The sequence below is a fragment of the Myotis yumanensis genome, unplaced genomic scaffold (assembly GCF_028538775.1).
Source record: "Myotis yumanensis isolate MYYU_CA2020_CCGP unplaced genomic scaffold, mMyoYum1.0.hap1 SCAF_3, whole genome shotgun sequence".
Taxonomy (NCBI): Eukaryota; Metazoa; Chordata; class Mammalia; order Chiroptera; family Vespertilionidae; genus Myotis; species Myotis yumanensis.
In genome coordinates this window covers 34668414-34688524 of record NW_027223754.1, presented here as the reverse complement: position 1 = coordinate 34688524, position 20111 = coordinate 34668414, and positions in this window count along the sequence as shown.

Sequence of the window (20111 nt, the reverse complement as noted above, 5' to 3'; positions counted from 1 at the left end):
AAGATTTCCAAAAGTTCCAGATGATGATAAAATCTAGATTTTAGTATGGAAATAATTTGCTAAAGGAGAGAGGAGAGAGAAGTCATTTAAAGTGAAGGAAGCTAAAGATTTTTGCAGCTAGGGGCTCTGCTATATCAGGAGAATTTATAAGCAGACTATCAAATGTATGAGCCAAAGAATGAAGACTGATAAAATAGACTGTAAGTGGTTGGATATTTAATTTTCAAGAGCATCTCTCTAACTCACCAAGTTTTCCTTAATGCCACAGCATTGTAGGGACTTGGGGCCACAGACCAAATTTTCAGAGATGCTTCCCTACATATAAAATGCGTGGGATACTGGGAGAAAGAACACAGAGGGAGCTTTTACAACTTGTAGCAAAAACCAAAATCTATATTTGAGTACACTGTTTATACTATCTGGGTGAAAAGATTTGTCTGCCATTCACTAGATAAAATATAACAAATATGAAGCCTTGAGTAACTTGTTAAAGTCACTTTTATATGAATATTTCAATCTAATTTTGCACATGTTAATATTCACTGCACTGAGTGGTTAAGGATAAGTTGTGATTACAGAGTCAATTTCAGAATAGTACTGTATAAGGATACTCAACCATGATTAAATCACACCACCTGCTTGTTCTGGCCAGGACCAGGCTGGGCTACCATTAAGATACTGGCAGGAAATACAGAGGATCTTCATTATTTATTAGAATCAGAAAGTCAGTTCTGCTGGCAAAGGCCTAAAGAGGCCAATTAGGATGGGGTGAGTAAATAACTCCATTCTCATTGGTACTGTCTCATGCTGATCCCTGTGGTGGCAATAGCAAGTTAATATATTCACTGCACCCCTGGAACTTAATGGAAAAGACTCATCATTGCTCTTATTCCACTAAAAGGAATCCTAGAAATGATTTTTAATATTATCCATTTACTTGAAGTACTTTATTGAATTGTACAAAATGAACAAGGCAAAAATTAATATCTCAATTTCTTAAGAAGGATTTGGAGCTACTTAGATATTTTAAAGGGTTTTTTGTTGTTTCAATTTTGCATTATACAGCTCTATTTTTGAGCCTACTATTCAAACACCTTTCTGCTTTTTTTTTCACCCTGGAATTAAATGGTACTGATGCCACCCCTCTGAATGCTAGCTGTTATTATTGGGAGGGTGGGAAGGTGGGGTGAACCAATAATTGATATTTAACTTGTAAAAACTAAAAATATGTATACATCTCAATATAATATTTCTTATGGTGATGATTTTACTATAACATCAGCTATGCTAATTTTTAATAAATACACTATTTTACTATATTGGATTATGTGATTTTGACATTACATTTCTTAAAGAAAGTTTTACGTTTTAATAATTACCTTGAAGTTTTAATTTTTAAAAAGTCCTTCAAGAACATGTCTATTTTGAAGATGATATGACTCTCATCCTATATAATAAAAGGGTAACATTCAAATTAACCCTAATGGTGGAACAACCAGAACGACCACTGGACCAGTCACCATGAGGCACACTGACCACCTCTCAGTCCCTTTCCCTGGCCTGCAGACTCCAATCACCTGATGGCGAGTGGGGAACCAGGGTTGGGTGGCGGGGGATACGGGCAGCACCAGGCCAAGACCTCTGACCTGCAAGTCCCCCCCCACACAGAGGGCAACCCACAGAGGGGGCAGGGCCGGCAAACAAGCAGGAACAGCAAACCTCTTGGCCCCTTCCCCTGGCCTTCAGGCACTGATCACCCTATGGCAAATGGGGAACCGGGTGGGGGGGTAGCGGGGGGGGGGGCGGGGGGCGGCTGCAGGCAGCTGGGAAAGATGGCCCTGATTGCAGGCCAGGCCTAGGGACCATATCCGTGCATGAATTTCATGTGCCGGGCCTCTAGTATTTAAATAATGTATATAAAGTATCACAGAGTCTGGGACCTGCCATTCCAGGTCACACTCATATTTCATGTGTTTGAGAACATTTTCCTTCACAATCTTGCTGGTGGACGATAAATTAAGAGATTTACATTGTCAATTAAATCAGAATTTACTTAATACATCATGAACATGGAACAAGGCTTGAGAGAAGACAGTATAAAAGGACTTTCAAATTGTGAATTTGCCACGTTTTTGGCAGGAATTGCCTTGAGGTAGGAACATTTGTAGATTCCCAGTGTAGAAAAGAACTTCCCCCGTCTGTTGTACTAAGTGGTTTCAAGTGCTCTTCCAAAGCCTAATTTCTGATGTGGTACCGGCCACACAAGTTACACACCTTATGTCATAAGAAGCTTAACATAATTAGGTCATTAAATGGGTCAAGCTAAACTCAGTTCCTTAGTGTTAACAACATGATAATTGCCCACCAAATCCTCTTCACCTTATTTTTGGGAAACTCAGCTCAAACATGGACCCTTTCTTTTTGAGACATGGAATGACCACATGACTGAGATCTAGTTAATGGAAACGAGTAGAAGTAATGGTTTTCCTCCAAACTGGGAACACGTCAAATGTCAGCAGGGAACTGTACTAATTGTGGTATACTCATACCATGGAAAATTCACACTAACAGAGAATTGCTGATTCATGAAAGCTCCCACCTAGATCAATCTTAATGTATTTATGCTGAGTGAAAGAAGCCCACAATAAAGTATATATACTGTTTTTGTCATTAATCTAAAATTCTAGAAAATAGAAACTAATCTATAGTGACAAAAAGCAGATCAGTGGCTGCCCAGGGAGAAGATGCAAATGGATGGGTGGGCATCGTTACAAAAGAACCTGGAGAAACTTGGGGAAATGTCCAGGTTCTCTGTCTAGATTATGATGATGTTTCCATAGGTTCATATTGGTCAGAATTTTCCATCTTGTACACTTTAAATATGTACTATTTATTATATTTCAAGTGTACCTCATTAAAGCTATTTAAAAAGTGCCATGCACTGGAGTAAAGGACAGACTAAAATATATCCCAGGCACTTAAAATGGCAAATGCCAAGCTTGTGTGTCTGAAGGTTCACATGTGTATGCAAAGTGTTTGAAAATTAGTTAAAAACCATAATGATGCTTATTTATGTCTTCTTATCGTATCAAGCCCAGACGTCTTACTCCCTTTTAAATTTTATCTATCACCACATCTTTCCAACCCACATACACCCTACATTTACCCATACTAAACTACTCATCATCTCTTAGGTAGATGATGCAATTTCATACTTTTATTTTGTTTATATCCTGCCCTCCTTTACAACACCTTTCTCCAACTTTCTCTGCGATAAGTCTCAAATGAACTTCCTTTTTTTGTACCTTCCCAAGTCTTTTTTAAAATTATTTATATTTAAGTTCCAATAGCACATGGCACCTACTAAGTTTAGAATTTTGTTACATGATACTAGGCCAAGGCAGGATGTTTTCATTTATTTTGCATGCTAGCCTACTCCACAGTAGTTTCTATGAAATCCTCACAGGTCAGTGAATAAAACCATACATAAGCAAATACAGTAATCTTATTAAATTTTAAATAAAAAATTACTTTTAGAAAAGTAAATGTGGTAAGCACTCCAAATTGAGTACACCTAATGTCATAGCAATCTCACAAAATAGGTATTACTCTCTACCTTTTACAAATAAAAAAAATTGAGGCTCAGAATGGTGAACAATTTTCCTAAGGCCACAAGGCTGATCAGTGTCAGAGTTGGAATTGAAGGCCAGCTTTGCTCTCTATTCGAAGCCTGTACTGAGAGGGCAGCAAAGGAGTCGTCATCTATGTGCTGAGAATAGCGTTTCAGTGTATGCATGCTTCCATCACCATACTTATTCCACAGTTTATATTCTGGGGTCAGATTTCTTCATCGCCAACTCCTAACTTTTCTTTAAGACATTCCAAATTTGATTTTGGCAACAGGCACGCACTCAGATATCAGCATGGTTGTCCCTTAACACTGCCCTCCACACACAAGCACCTGGACTTTCCAAAGACCCCACTGTTTCTAACACTTTCAAGTCATACACCATCTTTCTTCACTAGGAAAATAAAGTAAACTTTGTACAAAACATGTAAAAATATTCAACCGAAGCTGGGGATACTGGGACAAGATGTCTACACATTCCCTAACCAGGATTATTTAAAGATATGTCTAGGCTCTTGCCGAGGCAACATATGTTGAATGGTGAGAAGAAAGGGTGGTATTAGCTGATTAATGGTTACTTGAGGTTTGTATAGTAATACAGAAACAAAGAGATTATCTGATCAAGATAAATGCAGATCATCTAAATGAATAACCAAACCACAAAACCTGTTGATGAGATGTGCCTTCAGCATGTATCCAGTTGTTTAAGCCAGAAACCAGAAGTCCTGTTGTACTTCTTTCTTTCCCTCAACATCTACATCCTCTTTCAGAAAGTCTTGCTGATAATATCACCAAAATCCATTTGGATCTGGGGTCTCCTCTTTTCCAATGCAAGGCCACCATCTTTTTAACTATCATCTCATAGTCACCTGGGGAGGTCATGGCCTCCTAATTGGTCTAAACAATTTCATTATTGACTCCTTTCCTTTTACTCTCTACCTAGAAACTGTAGTCATTTCAAACCATGAGCTAGATTGTGCCGCCACCAGTGTAAACCTCTAAAGGCTCTCTATCAAGAATCAGATCCAAACTCCTTACCAAGTCTCTCAAGGCCCTACAGGATTTGACCCCGCTGACCTCTGGACTTCATCTTTGCCTCAAGGCTTGGCAGGGTCTTTTGAGTGCCTGCACATTGGTTGTGAAAGCAGGCATTTTTCTTGCTCACAGAAGAAGCAGTGTAATTCCTGTTTACTTATGCCTGCTTGCTTTGTACAAATGTTCATGGTGTGACCTTTCCAGGCACTTAGATTTTCTGATATAGTTGTTTTAAAATCTTCCTGGATACTGATATTTTTATCCCTTATCTTGACATGTGTAGGAGTCCCTTGACCCTCATTCTACTCCAAGGTCCAGAAGGTTAGATAAGAGCCCAGAGCTCCTGTACCACAGGGCATCCACTCTGCCCCTTGGCCATGCCACATGTGTCCCAGCCTGACACACAGGCTTCTACCTCAAAACCAATTCTGTACCTTCTTCCACACTGTGGTTGCTTGTCTAAGGCCTTGATGTCAGTATCCAGCATGGAGATTTCAGTCCTTGTAACTGGTGAGATTTACTTGACAACTGACTTTGAATTTCTAGGTATGGACTTCTCTAGATCTTTCAAACAATGGACCCCACTTTCTTCATGATCTCTGCAAGGTGCTACTCCTCTTCTGAAAACCATCCTGCCTTTTGTTTCAGAAATGGTTTGTTCTAATATTGCTACATAGAGTTAGTACTAAGAGTAAATCTATTTTAACTCTTAATCAAGATTGTTTTAATTGGGTTGAGACACACTATGCTCAATATTAACATATAATTATGTTTTGCAACAAACGGGAGTGAAACATTTTATTAAAGCATGCTCTATTTTGTTTATTATGGAGGAAACAAACAACACTATATTTATGCTGTTAAGTATGAAGCACTAAAGTAATACAAAGGTTTATCAGCTTTCAATTTCAAACTTAAGAAATTGATTTATATATATTTTGTAGACATAACTTAGATGTGAAAAAACAAAATCAATTTAAATTAAAATTCTTCAGTTAAATTTCAAAATATGTGCATAAATTGTTTAATGGATTAAACCATAGTTAATGATGTCTTTAAAAATAGGAGAATCCTACCATTCTATCTTGGACTAAGGTAAAAAATAATACTTAACACTTAAAAATGTGACAAATCACAAAGCCTGATACTTTTGCAAAGCCTTTCAGAAACTTGAGGTAGTCCCCAAAATTTAGTAGTGATAGCATAGAATTTATGACACTCGAATAAAATAGTTTAGTTTTATCTAAATTTAGCTTAATCTCTTCTTCTAGTGAAACCTGACATGAAGCTCAGACTGTCTGCCATATGTAGTCGACTAACCATCTTGCACTTGTATTACATCTCTATTAAGATTGTAAATTCCCTGAGGACAGTATCCCCTTAGGTAATTTATTCCAATATATTCACAAGTTTGATCTCAGCTGTCACTCAAAAGGACCAAGAAGATTTCCAAAATTAAAAATTAGAACCCAATTAATCTTCAGCATAACGTCAACATGTTTCATATTTCCTTTAGTGAGCCAAGAAATTTTGGAAGGTGACATCATGTCTGCGAAAATGTCACACCCGGCAGGAAAGATTCTTTGACTAATTAGAGTAGCCCTTTGAGGTGATACTGTGCAGAAAAAGTGTTGAAAATGTGCAGTTGTCCAAAAGGGGATAGAGCAGTTCACTTTTCTTCCATGGTACACAGTATTTGAGATTTACACAATCTTGCAAAATCATTCTTTTGGGGGGCATATGCCACATAGATTAAAGAAATGCTTATCTTCTTGCTTTCCAGTACATTATATCAATGAGAACAGAGTGATTAAAGAGAATAATCACTATAGATCTAATAAAATGTAGCAAATGGTTATTATCATTGTTAGAATGACCAATGAATTTTTGGTTCATTCCAGTTGCACAGGGCTGAGCACACAAATCAGCATTTCCTTTCATGCTAATTGTTCCTGGGACAAGACTTCTTGAAAAGAGAATGATGGTTTAACTGCAGTTAAAAAGCAGACAGCTCAAATCCCGATAAAATATCATTGTGTGTTGTGGGTTATTTAAAAAATTATCAGTTTTTGGCTGTGAAACATTATAATTTACCAGAATGATATTAAATAGCATAGTTTTAAAGACCTCGCTTAATGTTCATTTCATTGTTAAAATAAACATTAAAAAAAGGCAAAGGTTAATATAGGATATGTTTTTCTCTAAGAACTGATTTGCTCTTATAGGAATAACTAGAGGCCCGGTGCATGAAATTTGTGAAGTTGGGCATCCCTCTCACAATCCTTGACTCCTGGCTCCTAATCACTTAATTGCCTGCCTGCTTGGTCACCCCTAACTGCCCCCCTGTCGGCCTGATCACCCCTCACTGCCTCTGCGTGCTGGCCTGATCGCACCTAAATGCCCCCCGCTGCTGGCCAGGTTGCCCCCAATTGCCCCCTCTGCCGACCTGATCGCCCCCAACTGCTCCTCCATTGGCCTAGTCACCCCTCATTGCCCCCCATGCCAGCCTAATTGCCCCCAACTTCCTCCCCCCTGCTGGCCTGGTCTCCCCTTACTGCCCCCTTTGCCAGCCTGGTAGCCCCAAACTGCCCCCCTTGCTGGTCTGGTTGCCCCCAACTGCTCCCACTGCTGGCCTGGTCACCCCACATGGCCACCCTGCTGTCCTGATAGCCCCACGCAGTCTGCTTGTTCAGTCGTTTGGTCGTCCCTCACTACCCCCCCTGCTGGCCTGGTCATAGGCAGCCATCTTGTGAGGGTGTGAGGGTTAATTTGCATATTACCTCTTTCTTATATAAGATGTCAAAAAAAAAAAAAATGTGTCCTAATCACTAAGTCCATTTCATTATGTTATGGAAATACACTTTTAAAAATACCATGTGTTTATATTTTGTAAAGCTTAAATATGTTATAAGATATACATTGTGTTCACTCCTTTAGTTATCTCATCCTTCTTATAAACTGAGACTGTTATGGGTAACTCCAAAATTTATTTCTACTGATGCACAGACCACTTTCTAAAAGTTGGTCCTATATTTCCAATACCTACTGACACTTAAGCTTGGCTGTCTCACCCAGACTGCTCATTCAGCAAGCTCAGAGCTGAGCTTACCATCTTCTTCCCTAAGCTTGCTATTCTCTCATAAGTTCATGTCATATATTTTGAGCCCAGGTTCAGCATCCAGTCCTCTTTAATTCTGATAGAACAGTGTGTCTCATGCTCATCTGCTTCTTGATTCCATACCACTTTGTTTCAGTCCTCCAGCTCATGTTATCTTTTATCTCAAGTATGGGAGTATTTCTCTAGCTTGCATCACTAACTCCATTCCTTTCCTATTCTAATCAATCCTACCCATCACTTCCAGTTCACCTTTAAAATATAAAATTTCTTTCCATGTATCTGTTCAGAAGTATTCCCTAGTGATCCATGTGTTAACAATCACAGCCCAAGTTCACTACTATGGCATAATCTAACTTTGTAGATTATTTGCTATGATGTTCCTTCATATATTCAAAGTTTCTCCCATTCTGCTATTCAGCATCCACTCATTGGCTCTACTGCTGTAGAGGCTTAAATATGTGTCCTTGTCACCTGTAGATACCCAAATTCTCCATACCCTAAGGCCCTGCTCAAATGCTACCTTTTCCATTAACCTTCCAGCCTCGAGTAATTCTCTTTTCTGAACTGAAATAGCAATGTAATAGAACTACTTCTGTCACTTAACATTTTCCATCTTGTGCCATAGTCATTTCTGTATGAATTTCATCTTTCTCCCACAAGACTTAAACTTCTTGAAAAATAGTATCTTTTTAATTTCTATGTGCCATTTTTCTTAGAAACTAAAAAAAAAATCAGTAACTTAGTAAAGGTTGTGTGCATTTTGCATATCATAAACAGTACATCATGTTTTAGCTCTAACAAGGAATTATAATTCAAAAAATTATTTTTCATCAAGGAATAAATTGATTCTTCAATGTTTGTCTTATTGTTAGAAATAGTCCATTGAAAGAAAAACACCTGTAGCACCTTAATTGATCCAGTACAACTGTAACAAATAGAAAACCTACTGATACTAGTACATTCAGAAAAGACTCCAGGCACTCTATTCTGCCTGAGATTTCACTTGTACTTCCCTCACCAGAATATTAAGTGTTTTATAAAGCATGACCTTAAAATTATGAGATTGATTCCACAAGCCAAATAGGAAAATTGAAATCATTATTTAATGGGCATATATCAAATAATAGCAAAACATCATAACCACTGTGATTAAGAGCATTATGTGAAAGATGAAAATATATTGAATAGAAACATTTAGCCATATGGGAAGGAAATGAGGTACTAATATATATGGGTTCAAATAAATCATGTCATAACAGAATTGAAGTGGGTTCTAACATTCATTACCAATCCTTCTCTCAGGGTAGAGACTGTGCTTCCCCAAAACCTGAGGAATAATCATTCACACTCTTCTGGAATATTTTTAAATGGTAAGAAACTAACAACCTTTACAGCAGACTTTTATGTTACTTATGTAATTCATACAGTTGTAAATGCCATCCTTACCTGCTTGAATACTGGTCAGACTCTGTCTCCAGTTCTACATATCTAGAGAAATGTACATTCTAGTGCACTTCCACTAAATGCTTTCAAAGCTATCAAAACAAGTGATTGTGATTCCTTTATTCTCGTGCAAACAAGAAACACCCTTCTTTCTTTAGTACTTACTAGATCATGCCCTTTCCAAGCCACACACCAACCTGGTCAATTTCCCCTTACACAGTCCATTTTGTTTATTCATTTATTGAGGGGTTTGTAAGCATTAAACTCTAACATGAGGAGGATACAAAGACAGAGAACGTGATTTATTTGCAAAGTAGCCTTCTTTATTTCTAGCCATTGTTCCATTATATTTGCACTGGGAATCCCGATCATTTGTTTTTATCTGGACAACTGCAGATGTGACAGCCAACTTTGAATTATGTGGGTTGAGAATTTCTCCAAAAAACGCACCATTGGCCAAGAGTTCCAAGAAAAACTAATATTCCACATAAAATCCCAATGAAAGTTTTAAGTATATCCTACATACTCAAACAAATACTATATTGCTTGGCATATGCGTGTGGCCTGTATGGAAAGCAAATACACAATGCCATTTTTTAATATTCGTCCTACATGTGATAAGGTAAGAAAAAAAAGCTATGCCATGTGTTCATTCCTGATTTTGATTTGGCCACCTGTACTGTGAGAGTGAGTCCAACAGTTGGCAAAAGCAGTCAATTTGAGCATAAGAAAACATCCAAGTGTGGCTAGATTTTGCAGAGGAAGGGACGTTTTCCAAGGATCACATAATATGATATGTGTACCCACTCTTGGGGATGGAAACCAGCTATATATTCTAGCTTTTACTATTTTTTTAAAAGCCAAGGCAGAGATGTGATGAGTCTAACTCATAAAAATTCAGGAGAATATGTACACATATATTTTTTAACAGATGTGGTGGCCTGCTATTTCAAACAGCCGAATTAGAGGAACTTGGGAAGTATAAACCCCGCTCCCTGACCGCCTCTCTGAAGTCAGTCATATAAATGATTTTAATTAACCCTGCATAAGTTGGAACTATAGAACAAAGATTGGGGCATGATCACACTTCGAGCTGCTACTGCTAGCTTTCTGGGCTCAGGTATATGGCAAGTGAGGTTTTTAACTTTAAACTTTTGTTGGCCTGAAAGTGAAGTCTCTGTTCAGAACCTGTTGTGACACAGCTCCAATTCCTAATGCCATTCTCCATTTCTCTGCCACCTCCAACACTGGGTATGCACTCTTTGCATTCTCCCCACTACAACATCGAAAGGAGGGACTGGATAAACATATAACCTTATATTTATGATTTATAATCCCTCCCAGCATTGCTTGCATTTTTATAAGGGTCAAATGTGTAAAACATTCATTTCTTGGGGCGGAATTGCAGGCATGATTGGCAGAGCAGATTGCATCCGAGGCTCCCTTCCTGCCCCAGCCGGCCGTAGGTGGGTCTCGATTTTGCCTACAAGCAAGGACAGCTCTGATAACTGTTGTTCCATATGATTCATAAGATGAAAACAGTTATTTTATGTGCTTAGGCTATAAGGATGGCTGAATAGACATATGCAAAATTACTCCAAAGTGTCCTCATAATTAAGGTGCCCTCTTTCTTTCCACAAAAATGTACTGGACATTTCATTCTTTGCTGACAATGCCACAAGGTCCTTCACCCTGGCTGAATGGTCAGGTCATCAGTAGAACTATGTGTTCAGGCTTGTGACAGTGCTTGCTCTGACCTCTGTTTTGAAAACACTCTACAGATGCAGTTGATCCACAGACAGACCGTGAAATACCCTCAGGGACCTGAAAATTCTTGGTAGACCAAAGACGATAAGATTTGACCTTTCATTAAGACTGGGTTTCTTCAGGAGCCAAATAACTGGTCCAGCTTACAACCCTCAGTGAGAGAAATGTACCCTTTTGTGTGATTTACTATATGGTTTCCCAGCCACTCCATCATCACCAAACTTGAATGCATTTTTTAACTTTTAAAATCACAATGCAGATGAAATAAATACACTAATATAAAAGTCTTCTAAAACATGAGGCTAAGAGTAACATTTAAGGGTGGTTCTATCATTTTGAACATTTAAAACAAAGCTGATAATGGGAAAAGACAACAGAAATAAAATTAATATGATCTCAAAATTGGAAACTGAGCCATTTAAAATAAAAACAAGATGAAATCCATTCAAAAAATAAAAAAAAATTAACTTCCAGTGAACTAGGCTGTTGGTATTTGGTTTGCCCCCAGCCATATGTATAAGGTTTTGTTTTGTTTGTATTTTTTCCCAGCTTCTCTTTCAGCCTTTTGGTGTATGCTTCAAACGGAAGTCAAAAAGATTCTTTCAATATGTAAACCAGATTATGTCTGGCCTTTGCTCAGTCCCTCCAAATGGACCCCTATTTCTCTCAAACTAAATGCCAGGTTTTTACAATGGCCTATAAGGCCTTACTTGATTTGGGTCTGGCCCTCACCTCTCTCCCTAGAGCATTGGGATCCAGCACACTGACCTCTGAGCTGCTCCCCAACACATCACTCCTTCTCCTGCCCAGAGCCTTTGCATTTCTTGTCCCTCTGCCAGAAATATTCTGCCCAAAAGAGCTTCGAGGCTTAATCAATCACTAAATTTAGGCTTTTGTTCAAATGGCATAGGACTTTTCTTGACCAGCCTATCTGAAATTGCATATAACCAATCCCTGCCTCACTCTCCATTTTCATTTTCTTCAAAGGAATTAAGCTTAGCTGACAAGTGTTTATTTGTGTATTGTCTGCCTCTCCCAAAGTAGAGCCAGGGTGGAGGATGGGAGGGGGGAGGGTACCCCTTAATGGCTGGAAGATGGGAGGAGGGAGGGTACCTCTTAATGGGGATCGAGTCTGCAACCTTGGCCATGTGCCCTAACCAGGAGTTCAACTGGTGACCTCTCGGTGCATGGGACAACACTCAACCAACAGAGCCAGGCTGGCCAGGGCATTTTTAACCTTTTTAATCAGCTTATGAGTCTGTATCATTAACCCCAAGCTCATAAATTTCAGAAAATTTGCCTGAGAAAGAAACATCAAAAATGTGCCATAGTGATGCAAACAGGTTTGTGGGCCCACCTCCAATTTCTGGGCTCTGGCCCACACAACTCTGCTGACCAATGCAGGCAGGAGCAAAAATCACCAATGCTTATGCAAATTCAGGTGTTTATTGGTAGAGTTTCCTTCTGTTTATGAATATTATGTATAGAAACCTCTAAGGAAGACCAAAAATCTTTTGTAATTTTAAGGTTTCTCTGAACCATCCATAGAAACTTGAGTCTAACTCAACTGATGGCCTTCCAAAGTAAGAGGAAGAGTACGTGAAATTAAGGAGCCTTACGAGCTTACTCCCTTTGAAAGGGAAAAAAATAAAACAGAGAACCAAAGAGAGAATGAAAGGAAGAAAAAAAACAACTTCCCCTTACCAGATGCACTAAAACACACTGTCAAACGCAGCAAAATCTTGTAAAATGTTCCGCCGCTGTAGGTCACAGAATAGAACTGTAATAAACTCTGACCCATAAAAAGTCATGTAAACATTATAACCTGTTTTTACTAGTCCTTTAAGCACAGGGAGCAATTGATCTAAAACAGCTTGGCTCTCCTAGGTTCCCAAGTCTCCGAGAGAATCTAGCCTCCAACATGGGTGTTCAAATGCCTCCGGCATTGAAAGCCAAAAATAGGCCTGAGCTAGAAAATTGCAGCTATTTAGCTATTTGCCCTGGGCAGATGTTTGATATTTCCAAGAGCAAAACATCCAAAAGGAAAGCTCCCTGGCAAGAGCGATTTTGCAACACCTACTGCCATGGAATTATTTAATCCACAATGTCCATAATTGAAATAAGTAGCCACGTGGTCTTTCACTGCTGGTTTTAGCTGTCCCAGGCTAAGAAAGTTTTTTGTGTTGTGGAAGTAGTCATATCAATGCCTCAGGACAGATCATTTCTGACTGTCTCCCTAAGGCTAAAAAGCTTTACCTTATGAAATATAAATGTGGAAACATTCAAGTGAGATTTTTACAGGTGTCAACATGAACACTCATTCCATTACCCATTTGTGGAATGCTAGTTAAGTCTGCTCTGCAAATATCTTTTCTTCTCTATTCCTAGAATCCCAGAGAGATCCAGGAGAGCAAGGGGAAACTGAACAGGAATCTGAGAGGTATGTTAGCAGATTGTCATTTGTTAGACTTTTCTAATCTTGTTTCTCATTATTCTTCTGAGGCATTTCATGTCTGGGAATCAGCCTCAGTTGAAAAGTGGTAGTTTCAGAGCGTCAGTTCTGAGGTAAATGTAACCTCAGGATAGTAGAATGACCTTTGTCTGGCATTGAACTTTTTTTGTCACTGCTCATCTCTGTGGTGGCCTCACTGACACTCACCCTGCTTGGCTGGTAGCATCACATCTTGGGTGGATTGAGTGACTCAGTTCAGCAAACACACATGTACTGACTGTCTATAAAGAGCCAAGGACAGCACTGGATGCTAACTGATGTGTGAGGAACACTGGCCCGCCCCTGAAGAAGCTCACAGCACCGAGGGGTATTGCAGCAAGGGACTGGGGTCTGTCTCCTACTCAGACACTCCGGGTGTGCTTGACCAAGGCAGGAGCTCAAATTCCTGACACTTGATACGGGAAGCAGACACAAGAGGCTTGCTAAGTAAGTGCTCAGAGCAAATTGCCATTAAGCAGAGAAATTAGGACTGAGCAGATACATTTTATTCAACACTTAAAATTTGTAAGAATTTTCTGAAATTCTGAGAAAGACATCAAAGTTTTTGTCTTATGCATGCAGTTTACATAAATACATCCATGAATAAATTTCTTAATTGGGACAGCAACTTTCCCTAAAGAGGGCTTATGTTTCAAATGTTTCTGAATGTATCTCGACTTTTCTTAGCACTCAGAAATTTAGGAATATGCCTTACTGGATTTGAAGAGGGAAAGCATTTTTTTTCCACCTTCTGGAATCCCACAAGCATTCCCCGGGGCTAACCAGACACAGAGAAAGAACAGTCTTAACTTCCACATGTACAGTCTCTGTAGATCACTCAACTAGACCAATGCATTTGATTTTCAAAAGAACCCTGGAAAATTGACTGATTAAGGTATCCACTTTTTAGATATGCAAAACTGAGGGAAAGTTGTTTTTATCAAAACCACAGAGTAAAGTCATGTCCTCAAACACAGTGTTCTTCCCACAATAGCAAATTGGATGTAGGCACCCCTGGTCCCCATGGCTGCTGACCCTTCTCTTTTCTGACTATGATTCAAGAAGGAAGGCAAATTGAGGCAGTGCACAGAGAGGAGATTCCAACTAAACTAACTGCACTACTTCTTACAACTAGGCTGGCATATAGCTCTACCTTCTACCCATAATGGGCATATTACTTCTATTTTCTCCAAATAAAGAAATTGAAATATATTTATCATTATGTTTGTATTCTAGTGCCTGCTTTAGGAGAGTTGATAATTAAGGTCAAATGAGAATAATTAGCCTGGTTATTGTACACTCAGTGTTTGCTATGCGCCAGTCACAGTGCAAAATGCTTTCTATGAATCTCATTTAAACCTCATAAAATAGGTACTACAATTATCCCATTCCACAGCCTTGGAAACTGGGGCACAAAGAAGTTAAGTTACTTGCCTAGAGTTACACAGCCAGTAAGTGTTGAAGACAGCAGGATAAGTACTCTGGATTTAATCGCTATACTATGCAAACAGAATTGCTATAGTCAGAAAATTCATATTGAAACCTCATTCTCAAGTTGATGGTGTTTGGAGGTGGGGCCCTAGAGAGCTCCCTTGCCCCTTCTGCCAGGGGAGGACACAACCAGGAAGATTCTTCACCAGACACTGAACCTTCTAGTGCCTTGCTATTGAACTTCGAGCTTCCAGAACTGAGAAATAAATTTCTGTTGTTTATAAGCCACACAGTCTAGGATTATTCTGTGATAGCATCCCTAATGAACAAAGACAGAAAAATACTTGGAAATTATAGCCAATTAATGTTAAGAAATATATCAATCTATTTATTCATATAAATGGTTGAGACATAAACCTAAGAACATTTGGGAGGATCAGGATATAAATAAATTAAGAAGTCTTTCCTCTCTACTTTGGAAAATGATTCAAAGCACTTGGGAGCAGAGAAGGTCTCCATGCCAATGTCTGACACAGGAATGTGACCATTAAAGAAAAGATAGGACAGGGAATGTGGAGCAGAGAACTAAGGGAGACAGGTGGGCAGGGAGAAACTTCTCTGTCCAGGGCAAAATTCCCAAGCTACCCATTAACGATATTCATTTGCACAGCTATTGAAGTGGAAATGTCCTTTAAGTGATGGTTCTAGAGCAGAATCTGGGAACAGCACCAGCATATCAACTTGCACCTGTCTGGGTACAAACCTTGGCAAAGGGAATTGGGCCAGAAAAGGGACTTATTCTACCTCTTCCGTGGAGTATTCTCCTTAGCACTAAAAAACAATGCTTCTCAGTATTTAGTCATCCCTTGTGTACACACGGTGCCATGAAAAATTCTAAAGAGCCCAGCCAGTGTCGCTCAGTGGTTGAAATTCCAGGAGGTCAAAGTTCAATTCTCAGTCAGGACACATAACCGGGTTTAGGGCTAGGTCCTCAGTAGGGGATGTGCAGGAGGCAGCCATCAGTGATTTGCTCTCATCATTGATGTTTCTATCTTTCTCTCCCTCACCCTTACTCTGAAATCAATAAACATATACCTTAACACATTCTAAAGAAGTGTGGTGCTTTGACTACAAGGCAACACAGATTCTTAAGAAAGAAACCTGTCATTATCCCTTTCAAACTGAAAGAAGTGATTAAGAAACTTGGGAATAAAAAAACACCCTAAGTGTGATTCCATGCAGGAATAGTAAAAAAACAAAACAAAAACAAACAAACAAACAAAAAACAAACAAACAAAAAAACCAATTCCCTACTTTGGTTCTCTCCTTTTCAAGGTCACAAGTATGTAATATCTTAAAATGAAATAATTTTCCAGACTCATCATTTTATTTATTTCTGTGTTTTTATAAAGAGATTATTAGTCTTTCAAAATAACCAGAGCAAGTGAAATGGATAAGCTCATTCATGCAAACGCACAGAGGCAATGCAGACAGGGTACCATGTTGATGTATGGAATGGTGTGTGTTTCTAATGAAAGTCAAGAAGGATTCTAAACTACCGATATACAAGAAGCCAGAACTTGCCTAATGATAGTTATTTTATACAGTTTGGGGAGGTTATGGTGGAATCTTGAGTGAATCTTCTTTGGATTGATGCTTGAAATCTTCTTGCCTTTTCCCTGGAGGAGAGAATGGACAAGAAGTGTCACAAGAGGAAATATAAAGAAAATGCATCTGAATTTCACTGATCAATCATATTTGACAGACTGTTGCTTTAGCCAATGATCACATCTGTTGCCATTAAGAAATCTTCAACAAATCATGTACATCAGACATGTCACAGGAGTGGATTGAAAATAAGTCAGGGGGAGAACCAAGATGGCGGCATAAGGTATACACCTGTGCGTGCTGGCCACCACAACCACACCAAAACTACAACTAAAAGACAAAACGGCTATCATCCAGAACCACGGGAAAGCTAGCTGAGTGGAAATTCTACAACTAGAAGGAAAGAAAAAAGCTCATTAAGGGTAGGAGGTGCAGCGGCGCCAAAAGCAGAGGTACAGAGGCGCGAAATGGGCTGGCAACTGGGTGCACTTTCTTTTTCAATTGGAAGGGAGATACAAGTTCCCGACTGCTCTGAACTCGTTTCCGGCAAGACTCTGGGGACCCAGACTCCTACGGGGAGAAACTGGACTGTCTGGCATCGGGTCGGAAAGCGAGGGTGGCTTTCTCACAGAGCTACTTGCAGGGATCATTGTTACTGTGGGGGCACGGGATTTGGGGACTCGGAGATGCGGAAACCCAGAGACACAGAGATGTGGAGACAGCTGACTGACAGCCATCACTGTTTGCCCCGCTCTGGTGATTCCCTGAGACCCCGCCCCACCCAATTTACAACCCCACCCAAGCTGTGTGCAGAGGCTTTTGCATATGAATCGCCAGCTGGGTCAGAGAGCTCCAAAACTTCCAAACCCCAAACAAAGAGGAAAAATCTGCAGATCTCGCTGTAGCTCCTGCTGGGTAGACTCAGGCAATGGCTGACTTTGCACCTCCTTGTAGATCTGGGAGCCAGTGTACCCAGTGGTCAGGTACCAGATTTCAACTCCTCACATCCATAAGTGACACACTCAAGAGGCAAACTCAGTGAGCACCAAAGCCCCACTGAAGCAAGTCTTGCCCCGTAAGGGTGTCTCCAGCACAACAGTTCTTCCACTATAGATGCAGCAGGTCCTCACAGTCAATTGGCCTGGAGGTCATTTCCTCCCAGGGATACCAACAGCAATAAGGCTTAACTACAATAAGACTGTGCACCCAGCCCACAAAGGGGTGCACCAAGAGTGTCTACCTCAGGTGATTGGGGAGGCTGAGCCACTGGGCCCAATAGGACACCTACCACACAAAGTCACTCTATCAACACAGGGAAGCAGCCAAAATGTGGAGATAAAGAAACATGTCACAAATGAAAGAAATGGAGGAAAGCAAACTATTGGATATACAGTTCAAAACCACAGTTATAAGATTACTCAAGAATCTTCTACAAACCTCTGAGAAACTTAGTGAGACCTCCGAAGAACTTAGTGAGACCTTCAAGGATCTTAGGGAGAATGCCAAAAAAAATGGAAAAGGACCAGTCAGAAATTAAGCATACACTGACTGAAATAAAGAATAATATACAGAGATCCAACAGCAAACTAGAGGATCCCAAGAATCAAGTCAAAGATTTGAAATACAAGGAAGCAGAAAACACCCAACCTGAAAAGCAAAAAGGAAAAAGAATCCAAAAATATGAAGATAGTGTAAGGAGCCTCTGGGACAACTTCAAACATACCAACATCCGAATTATGGGGGTGCCAGAAGAAGAGAGAGAGCAAGACATTGAAAGCCTATTAGAATAAATAATGACAGAAAAATTCCCCTACCTGGTGAAATAAATAGACTTACAAGTCCAGGAAGCACAGAGAACCCCAAATAAGAGAAATCCAAAGAGGACCACACCACGACACATCATAATTAAAATGCCAAGGGCAAAAGACAAAGAGAGAATCTTAAAAGCAGCAAGAGAAAATCAGTTAGTTACCTACAAGGGAGTACCCATACGATTCTCAGCTGATTTCTCAACAGAAACCATGCAGGCCAGAAGGGAGTGGCAAGAAATATTCAAAGTGATGAATAGCAAGAACCTACAACCAAGATTACTCTACCCAGCAAAGCTATCATGTAGAATTGAAGGTCAGATAAAGAGCTTCACAGATAAGAAAAAGCTAAAGGAGTTCATCACCACCAAACCAGTATTATATGAAATGCTGAAGGGTATTCTTGAAGAAGAAGAAGAAAAAGAAGAAGAAGAAGAAGAAGAAGAAGAAGAAGAAGAAGAAGAAGAAGAAGAAGAAGAAGAAGAAGGAGAAAGAAGAAGGAGAAGGAGAAGGAGAAGGAGAAGGAGAAGGAGAAGGAGAAGAAGAAGAAGAAGAAGAAGAAGAAGAAGAAGAAGAAGAAGAAGAAGAAGAAGAAGAAGAAGAAAAAGGTGAAGATAAAAATTATGAACAACAAAGTGACAACAAATACATATCTATCAACAAGTAAATCTAAAAATTAAGTCAATAAAAAAATCTGATGAACAGAATAAACTGGTGAATATAATAGAAGCAGGGGCATAGAAAGGGAGTGGATTGACAATTCTCGGGGGGAAGGACATATGAGGGATGCGGGAAGAGATTGGACAAAAATCGTACACCTATGGATGAGGACAGTGGCGGGGGGTTAGGGCATGGGGTGGGGTGGGAACTGGGTGGAAGGGAGCTATGGGGGTAAAAAAGAGGAACATCTGTAATAATCTGAACAATAAAGATTTATTTTAAAAAAAGAAAGAAAGAAAATAAGTCAGGGTTTATATGAAAACATTTCCCCACAGATGTTTTGTATTGCCAATTCATTGTATGTCCCGTATTGGGTTGTGGGTTTTTTTAAGTTTACTGGTATGGCACTGGTCTAAAAGGGAAATCTCCCTCCTGATCCTCCCTGGAAGTCAGTCCTAAGGATGAGGAGGTGCCCTGCGCTTCTGAGGACAGACAGGGGTAGCTGCCTCATGACTCCCAGCACAAGGAACACGCAGACTCTCATGAGCTGAGGCTATCCACGGCTCTCAGCTAGAAACTGGTGGTCAGGATGTGCTCCCCAAAGTGGGGAGAAGTACTTCTCTCTTTTCCTCTGGAATATGTACATTCACAGATTCAACAGGGAAAACTGGCAGCATCCTGGAAGGGAGGTGGAGAAGCAAGACTGACAGTCACGTCACCTGCCCCCTTCATTTTTGGTAGCTTAAAAAAATCTAGGGATTTCCAGCTGTCTTGACTGTAAAACTTCAAAAAGTGAAGAAAAAATAATGGCCAACACGAACTGGGTGTTTACCAAGTGCCAAAAAGTGTTCTGAGAGCATTGTATGCATTAACATGGAGACATCTATTAATTCTCTGCTAAAGGGATTCAGGACGTTCTACAGAAAATCTAAGGTAATGTCCAAATCACTGTGTGCAATTCTCTCTGTAGACAGAGAACCTGTTGTGTTAGGGTTAGCGGGCTACCATCACTTCAGATAACCTAGAGAACAGTTTTGGGAATTCATTTTAAATAGAAATTCTTAAAATATAGATGTTCATTTAGGGTTAAAGTATTTATTAAAATAATAAAAAGTTTCACAG